This window comes from Triturus cristatus, chromosome 4_1 (assembly GCF_964204655.1).
Source record: "Triturus cristatus chromosome 4_1, aTriCri1.1, whole genome shotgun sequence".
NCBI lineage: Eukaryota > Metazoa > Chordata > Amphibia > Caudata > Salamandridae > Triturus > Triturus cristatus.
This window is the reverse complement of record NC_140585.1, coordinates 1,259,049,061-1,259,057,581: the sequence shown is the minus strand read 5'-3', so window position 1 is coordinate 1,259,057,581 and position 8,521 is coordinate 1,259,049,061. Positions and strand designations below refer to the sequence as shown.

Sequence of the window (8,521 nt, the reverse complement as noted above, 5' to 3'; positions counted from 1 at the left end):
GTGTCAGCTGCTGGTTCAGGTGCTGACGGGGCTGATTTTGCCATTGATCCTTAAAGGGTGGATAATTGGAGTACTACTGACAGAGGTTGTGTTACTTCTTATCGTTGCGAGGAGGAAACTGCAAGAATACTACCAGAGCTGTATAAAAGTCACCTTCTATCTACTAGAATCAAAGTCCTATTTTCTTGGTGGCATTTTGGGGTAAACTTGGGGAGCATCTCGTTTGTGACAATCGAATGCTTTCTACTTGAAACCAGTCTTTCGAGAGATGAGTTCTCTTTTTCTTTCAGACGGATTCAGGAACTTGGGTGTTTGTTGTGTTTGCTTGTCGTGGGCAGTTGATTGTCAGAAACACTGTCACCTCCTCCTGTAAATGGTCTACGCTGACAATACAGCACTACTGTGGGATCCTGCCGCTACCTTCTTTTATGTTGTGTCTGCTTTAGGATGTATGTGGCAGGCAACCCTGTTTTAATGTGTTTCAAGGTTGAAACTGGATTTTATGTGTTATTAAAAATATTGCTCAATTGTTTATTCATTGCTGATTATATTTCTTTTTAGTGTCTTCTGCTACTTTTATGTTGAAACAATTTGTAGCTGCTGCTGGTGTCTAGTAGAAATGAGATTTGTAGTGTGTGCCTAAGAAACAGTTAAACATAAACTATGAACCTGAAAGCAATAAAATAAAACAAAACCAAGTACAACAGCACCCTCGAGTCTGATAATACACTATTTATTGTTTATTAATCGAGGCAGTTCATTTTGCTCTGTGTGCTACAAGAAGATTGGTCGTTGTTTTTATTATTATTATTATTGTTGTTAGCAGTAGTACTTGTTATTATTGTTCATAATGTTATTATTGGTTATTAGTTTTAATTATCATAATACCAAGAGTGAAATAATGACAATAGTGTTCATACAAAGCCTGCCTTGATATGAAACCCTAATGTACCCTAGCATATTGCTCAAAATCAGTGTTTATCCAGTTATTTTTCTCAAGGAAAAATAGTGCTTAGCTGCTATTCCCCTTATACTAAGCCCAAGTGTCACATTTGTGCTGTAGGAGAAATATCATCTGTTATTTTCTTTATATTTGTATTTAATATCACTACATAAACACTGAGAAATAAAGGATAAACCATGTTGGTAATTATTCCCAGTAACTACCTTGCTACAAGCAGTATTCTTTTAGCATTTCGCTACACCCCACTGTGCCGTGACACCCTACTGTACCCTGCTTTTGCATTATAAACCCAACATTGCAGGATGAAACCATGCAATTGCTTCACTCCTGCATCCAGATGGTCAAAATTGATTTTTTTTTACTTCTTGGTGGTAATGGCCATCGCTTTTGCTTCTTTTCAATTTAATTTATAATTGCTTTATAAAGCTTTACGGGGCAAGGGTTTCTGCAGCAAAATGGCATGCAACATTTTGCCAACACTTCCACCCACGAGATTGAGGGTAATATTTGCAGTGGTTGTTGGGGCACCAGTCCGACACCCTTCTGACGCCTCTTAGCTCTGCCTTGCCCTACCATCCCCGACATGGTCAGGAATAACTTGCTTGACAGAAAATGCCTAAATTAAATAAAATAAGGAAAAACACAAAACTCTTGCATAAATCTGTAGTGTGTTTGCATGAGGCAATTAATCAGGAAATACCACCCTGTACACATTGGTTTCAGCTACCATAACTGTGACTGACCACAGTGATGTTGGGGTTACGAAAGGTCTAACAAATTGGTGAGATGAAGGAGTGGCCTTTTGGAGATTCATTTTCTTCCTCTCTGTCCGTTCTCAATTACTCAGAATTGACCACATCCCCTTCAAATGTGTGATTAGCAGACCACATCATAACCTTTACCCAGAGGGTACTCATCTGAACATTCAACACGCCCACAGACTGGGCCCTGCGTCTGTTACAACTTCTTCCAGTGTGAGGAAACCGAGAGGGGTCAGCTTGTATTTCCTAGAATATACTGACTTGCTCAGGGTCTTGTCAGCAGTCAGGTCCATTAAACGAATTTCATGGTCAGGTAATTCTTTGTTCTTCTCACAAGATTATGCAAAGGCCACAGCCGATGGGCGTAGAGAGTTCCTGGCTATGAGACTGCACCTCTGTTCTATTGGTGCACACTTTGGCCTCTTTCAGCCATGCCTGTTTAACCCATTAACCGCGGCGTAAATGTTGCCGCGGTGCGGGTAATTTATTGCGCGGTCGGGCCGCGTCAGCCAACGGACATGCACAGCACTACCGAGGTAGTGCTCGTGACGGCCGTTGGCTGATTCGCGCACACGAGGGGTTAAAGTAACTTATAATTATAAGACTACTACTTATGAAGATTCCATCAGACCGAAAAGCTTTCTCAACTCTTGTTATGCAGAAACTATGAACACTTCCTCACCACATAATAAGTAGTTGTTTAGTTACATCTTCTGGTTCAAGACTTGCTAACTACTTCAAGGAATTTTCTCTGTAAAACAATAGCTGATGTTTCTGTTTATTAAGTTCCGCTAAACATTATTTAACCTCTTTTTTCTCCCTACAGGTTACATCTCCTTGTTGTATGATCCACCTGCTTTACCTGTCGTCTGTCTTGCGGCCCTCCCCGTCTTCCCTCATGGAGTACGGACGTGTTATTGTTCCATGTGGCCTCATCCCCTCCCATCCTTCATATGTTTTGGAATATATGTAGGTATGCTACTCTTTTTTTCTCTAGTACTTTCCACACTAACCTCACCTCTTTCTAAATTTTCATTGTTTCCCTCCTCTATTCCCTTTCACTATAATGATCTCCACTAGTTACGTTCGATCTCCCTCTCTTCTCTTTCTTCATATATTAATCTTCTGAGTTACAATGTTATTGTATTTGTACTACATGTTTCACATAATACTTTTTGCATTAATACTGGTTTATTCAAACATTTACTTTGTATTTATATTTTATGGCTTATTTTTTTACTTGGAATGTTAAAGGTTTAAACTCCCCCATCAGGAGACAATGTGTACTATCATACTTATCTAAACTAGATGCTAGCATTGTTCTGTTGCAAGAAACCCACCTTACGATCACTGAATCTTTAAAACTTAAGAAAAATTGGGTTGGCGAAGTTTTCTACTCACCCGGTGTCAGTAAAAGAAACAGAGTCAAAACTTTGTGTCATGAAGCTTTGCATGCTAAGCTTGTTTCGTAAGAAGAGGATGAGGAAGGTAGATGGCTGTTTACTCATTTAATGATCGGGAGGGCTCCAATTTCTTTATTTAATGTTTACGCCCCTACCAATGGTGACGCTCCCTTCTGGTCCCATATTTCCCGATTGATTGCACAGAATCCTTCAGAGAATATATTCTTGCTGGAGATTGTAACCAGATAGTTGATCCTTTCCTCGACTGAAATTCCAGGGTCTCTTTCATACCAAACAAAGCACACAAAGCTTTCATACAAACTATAAAACAACGAAACCTAACAGACACATGGAGACTGAGCAATCCCTCATCGCAGGAATATACCTTCTTTTCTTCACCTCATCAAACCCAATCAAGAATTGATTGCATTTTTATCTCGCACAATGTTTCCCAGTCTTTGCTTTCAGCTGATATAGACCCTATACTCATTTCTGACCACGCCTCGTCTCAATTCAGCCAGATATTTTGCCACAACCTGCATCTCCCAGAAGATGGAGTTTCAGTAACTCCCTGCTTTTAGACCCTAATTTTAATGCTTCCTTTATATCCTTTTTTCATGAATATTTTCAAATTAATAACACCGACAACATTACTTTTCATACAGTTGGGGATGCTTTCAAAGCTCCTGCATGGGATTTTATCATCAGATATACATCTAACAAGTGAAAGAAAGCTCGGTTACTTAATGCGTAACTTCTTTCTGAGATAAAGAGACTGAAGCATTCCTATTATACTTCTAAATCGAGAGATTGCCTTGCAGATCTTATAAAGGCTAAGATTAAATTCCATAAGGGTACTACTGAAAGTTCTTCTTTATATCTACTGAAGACCAGTGTGAAATTCTATGGAGGACAAAACAAATCAGGCAAATTGTTAGCTAATTACCTCAAGACCAAACAGAATAAATTCCAAATTAAATCTGTAATGGATGATAATCAAATACCAAAACACAAAGACTCCGACACTTTACAAGAATTTGTACAATTCTATAAACGGTTGTATACACCAGAGAACACACCCACAGGAACAGGCATTTCCCTTTATCTTTCTACTATTCAAAACCATACAAATCCCTCAACAAATGTAGAACCTTTGGACATTAATATCACACAGGCAGAAATGCTTAGTGCACTCAAAACCCCCAAGACGGATAAAGCCCCAAGCCCTGACGGTTTCACTGTTGAATTTTACTTACATTTTTCCAAATACTCCTCCCACACCTACATACTCTCATTTCCTCTTTCACTGACTAAGGCAATTCCTCAGGAACCTTTTTAGAGGCCCTCATATGTCTTATTCTGAAAGAAGGCAAAGATTTACGCTATTGCAAAAACTACAGACCCATTTCCCTAGTCAATGTAGATTACAAGTTTTTTTCTAAAGCATTAGCCCTCCGAATTGAGTCACATCTCCCTCACTTATTGGGCAAGGAACAAGGGCAAGGGATGCTGTATTGCTGATAATGCATGTTTGTTTTTTGATATTATATCCAAATCGTCAAAATACACAGAACCTCTTGCTGCGATTGCCTTAGACGCAGAAAAGGCTTTTGATAGAGTATATTGACCTTTTATTGTTCAAACACTGTCTTGGTTTGGTTTTGGCTCGAAAATTATTTCTTTGATTTGTGTGCTTTATTCAGACCCTAAAGCTGTGATTTTTTTTAATGGTCTTACAGCTCCTTATCTTACTCTTCATAGAGGAGTACGGCAAGGCTGCTCCTTATCCCCATTCCTCTTTAACCTAGCTTTAGAACCTTTCTTATACAGAACATGACAAAACCAATCTATTACTGGCTTTATTTCAAACACTCAACAAATTAAATTTGCAGCTAATGCAGATGATGTACTTATGTTCCTTTCTCACCCTCACCGCACCCTCCTGGCCTTCTTGAAAGAGGTTTATACCTATACAATGGTTTCTGGCTACAGATTAAACAAAGAGAAATGTGAAATATTACCACTAACTAAATATACTTTTAAGGAGGACTTTTCGACCTCTAACTTTACATGGAATCCACATCATATTAAATATCTTGGCCTGTGGTTTACTTCATCCAATAAATCGTCAATCTCTCAAAATGTTGACAAATGTATACAAAAGCTGACTACCCTTACAACTAAATGGCACCCCCTCTATTTTTCCTGGTGGGGTCGCCTTGACACCATCAACATTATGTTGACTCCTATTGTTCTTTATATTATTTCCAATATCCCAATGCCCATACCAATAAGGTTCTTTCATAAAATTAATTCCATCCTTATATCCTTTTTATGGCTTAACAAAAAATCTAGAATGGCATTACAAAAATTGTCACGCCCAAAATCGGAAGGTGGTGTAAACTTACCTGACTTCCCTAAATATCATAAAGCCTTTCTATTAAGACATCTATCCAAGTTAGTATCTTACTTATCTCTAGATTCTCCTTTATGGATTGATCTTGAGAGATCATTTCTTTCTCCCTTTTCTTTTCAGGAATAACTGTCGTTCACACGCAAACCACGTAAACTTTCCACACCAATTATTAAACATTTATGTAAAGTGTTGACTACTGTTCTCCACACCGCCCCACATGATATTGATACATTTCTCACTTCCGCCATATGGCATAATAAATACATACTATGAAACAATCTTTTTGTTTTGTTAACTTCACAGAAAGGAACCCCTGACGGAGGGCAGTAACGGCCCGAAATGCATTGGGTTAAACTTTTGACATTATTCACGGAGCTTGGGATTTTAACATGCTGTATTAAAAGGCGTTTGGACATTATACGGCACTTGAAAATTGGAATTACCTTGTTCTATAACTTCAATGAATGCATAATAAAATTAAATTATTTGACTAAATTTGGTGGACATTGAATACATTTGGTTTACGAGGATTCTACCACCTCAATCGGCGGGATGCATCCTGGGACGGATATCATTAGTATCAGCAACTTTTATAATAAATACATACGCATAAAAAATAAACTTATTTATTTGAAAACCTGGAGAGATAAGGGTATACTGTGGGTCCATCAACGGTTCGATAAAGATACCTTTCCTACATTCTCAAATGAATGCTCTCTTTCAACTGCCTCCCTCATTTCAACACACATTTTCACTCTTACGTCCCGCAATATTAGAGGCATGCACTCAGTTTAAATCTCTAACTTCTCTATCTCCTTTATCAGATTCTACATTGTATAATCTGCTCCGTATAATATCAAAAGCCTCTTCTATTTATTCTCGCCTTTCACAACCTCCCTTCGAGAGAGACAAAACAAAAACAGAGCTTTCCTGGGAAACTGACCTGGATACACAATGGTCTATTCCACTATGGAATACAATTTGGGTGAAAATCAGATAATTGTCTAGAGCAGCAAATGCTACACAAACTCTTTTCTTCATCTATAATAGACTTATCATAACACTGACTATCTTACTTAAAATGCATGTCCAAATTCCTGATAGTTGTTGATCATGTTCCCTTGCACACGCTGATTTAAAGCACCTACTATTCACATGTCCACATATAATTAACTTCTGGGAACAAGTCTGGACTTAGATTAATACCATATTTCACGTCAAAGTCCCCCTTTCACCTGCCAACATTTTTCTTGGTAGCTTGCTTACGGGCTGGAGTTTGAAGAAAGCTCAAATACAAATCGTTGACTTCTTACTAGCAGCTGCTTATCAACAGAATACGGAAAACTGGAAGGGTGCATCCAAACTCCCATATTTAGCTTGGTGGTACGCTTTTTGTCATAATCATAGACTGGACACAACCTTTGTATTTCCTATGTCTCTTGCCAAGAAACGTTTACAACTATGGTCTCCCATTACGCAAGTTTTAGATGATTGCGCTAAAAAATCTTTTGCTCCCATTCACTTTGTACAAGTTGCTCAGCCTCACTGAATTTTGTATATTGAGATTATCATTATCTGACATATTTTTTCTCTTTCTATTATCGTTTTATGTTTATGCCTTTTAATGCATTAAGTCTTTTTTTTATCTCTTGCCATAACTATTACTTTTTTGATCAGCCCATATGCATTATTTTTTTTTTGTTTTTTTTTTTTTATAAAAGTTTTTATTGAACAGTAAAAAGGATACAAGCATGGGCCTACAACCACCAGGGCCGGCCGCTAGAATCAAAAAGGATCACACAGTGTTAAAGTCATTAACCGGCCTATGGGGCCCAGCCCATTACAGAAGCTCCGGTTACATATAAAGGAATCAGGATACATACATTTAACATAAATAACAACTAAAAAAAAAAAAACCAAAGGCGAGGCGTAGTGACATGAAGTGGGCGTCAGACTACAGCAGGGGGACTTCACATCCGACCACCAGATGGCGGTCAAGGGGAAGGAGGACTAAGAGGTCAGTGGGGGTCCACGGGTGAGCCAGGTCTACACTCGGATATTCCAAATACGCAAGGAACCATCACGGGTCAGGGGGACAAGGCAACCTCGGAAGTGTCCACCAGGGGGGGAGCACAGATATTCCCCCGATACTCATTCCATTGCCCCCAGATTCTGCCCCATGCCCCCGGTTTACCACGAGCCACATACACAGTCTTCTCCCTGAACATGCACCAGTCCATGTTCTCCATCCATACAGACAGGGTGGGAGGCCGCTGGGAACCCCAAAGCTGCGCTATATCTCTCTTGGCAATCATGTTCCCCAGGGCCGCCCACCGAGTCTGGGCCGCGTTATAATCATTGGGCTCCCACACATTCAGAACACAGCGACGCACCTCCGGCAACAGAGCAACCCCGGTGACTCGTCCCATAACCTCATGCACCCGGCGCCAGTATTCCGCCACCTCGCGGCACTCCCATAGGATGTGGAGAAAGGTGGCACTAAGCCCACAACCCCGCTTACAGAGCCCGTCGTCAGAAAATCCCATCGAAACCAAACGGGGACCCGTCACGTAAACCCGGTGGAGAATCTTAAGCTGGACCAGACGGAGACGGGCCGGGATGGCCACCTCCTTAGGGGACGACAGTGCGGATTGCCAGTCCTCGTCGTCCAACTCCACCCCATCTCCCGTCCATGCCTCCCGAAGACGCACCAAGAGGTCAGCCCGATTATTAATCAGTTTTTTATAAATTAGAGAGATAGTACTGTCGGGCACGTGACCATCGAGTACGCGGTCCTCGAGGGGCGAAGAAGCCGGGACCGTGGTCCCTTCCCCAAAGACAGAGAGCAGGGCATGCCGAACCTGGGCATAACGGAAGAACTCCCTTTCAGTAAGCTCGTATTCGCTCTGGAGCGCCGCGAAGGTTTTAACCGCGCCCTTAACCCATAAGTCTCCCACTCTGCTAATACCGATCGTGT

At 40.4% G+C, this 8,521-nt stretch overlaps 1 long non-coding RNA gene across 1 annotated transcript in view; it reads left to right on the top strand.

Moving 5' to 3' along the window:
• Positions 1-2,573: 2,573 nt before the first annotated feature.
• The window catches only part of LOC146856544 (uncharacterized), a 229,217-nt gene continuing 223,269 nt past the window's right edge, over positions 2,574-8,521 (top strand). The window contains exon 1 of the long non-coding RNA XR_014980965.1: positions 2,574-2,694. This is a non-coding gene — a long non-coding RNA (uncharacterized LOC146856544). The remainder of the gene's footprint in view (positions 2,695-8,521) is intronic.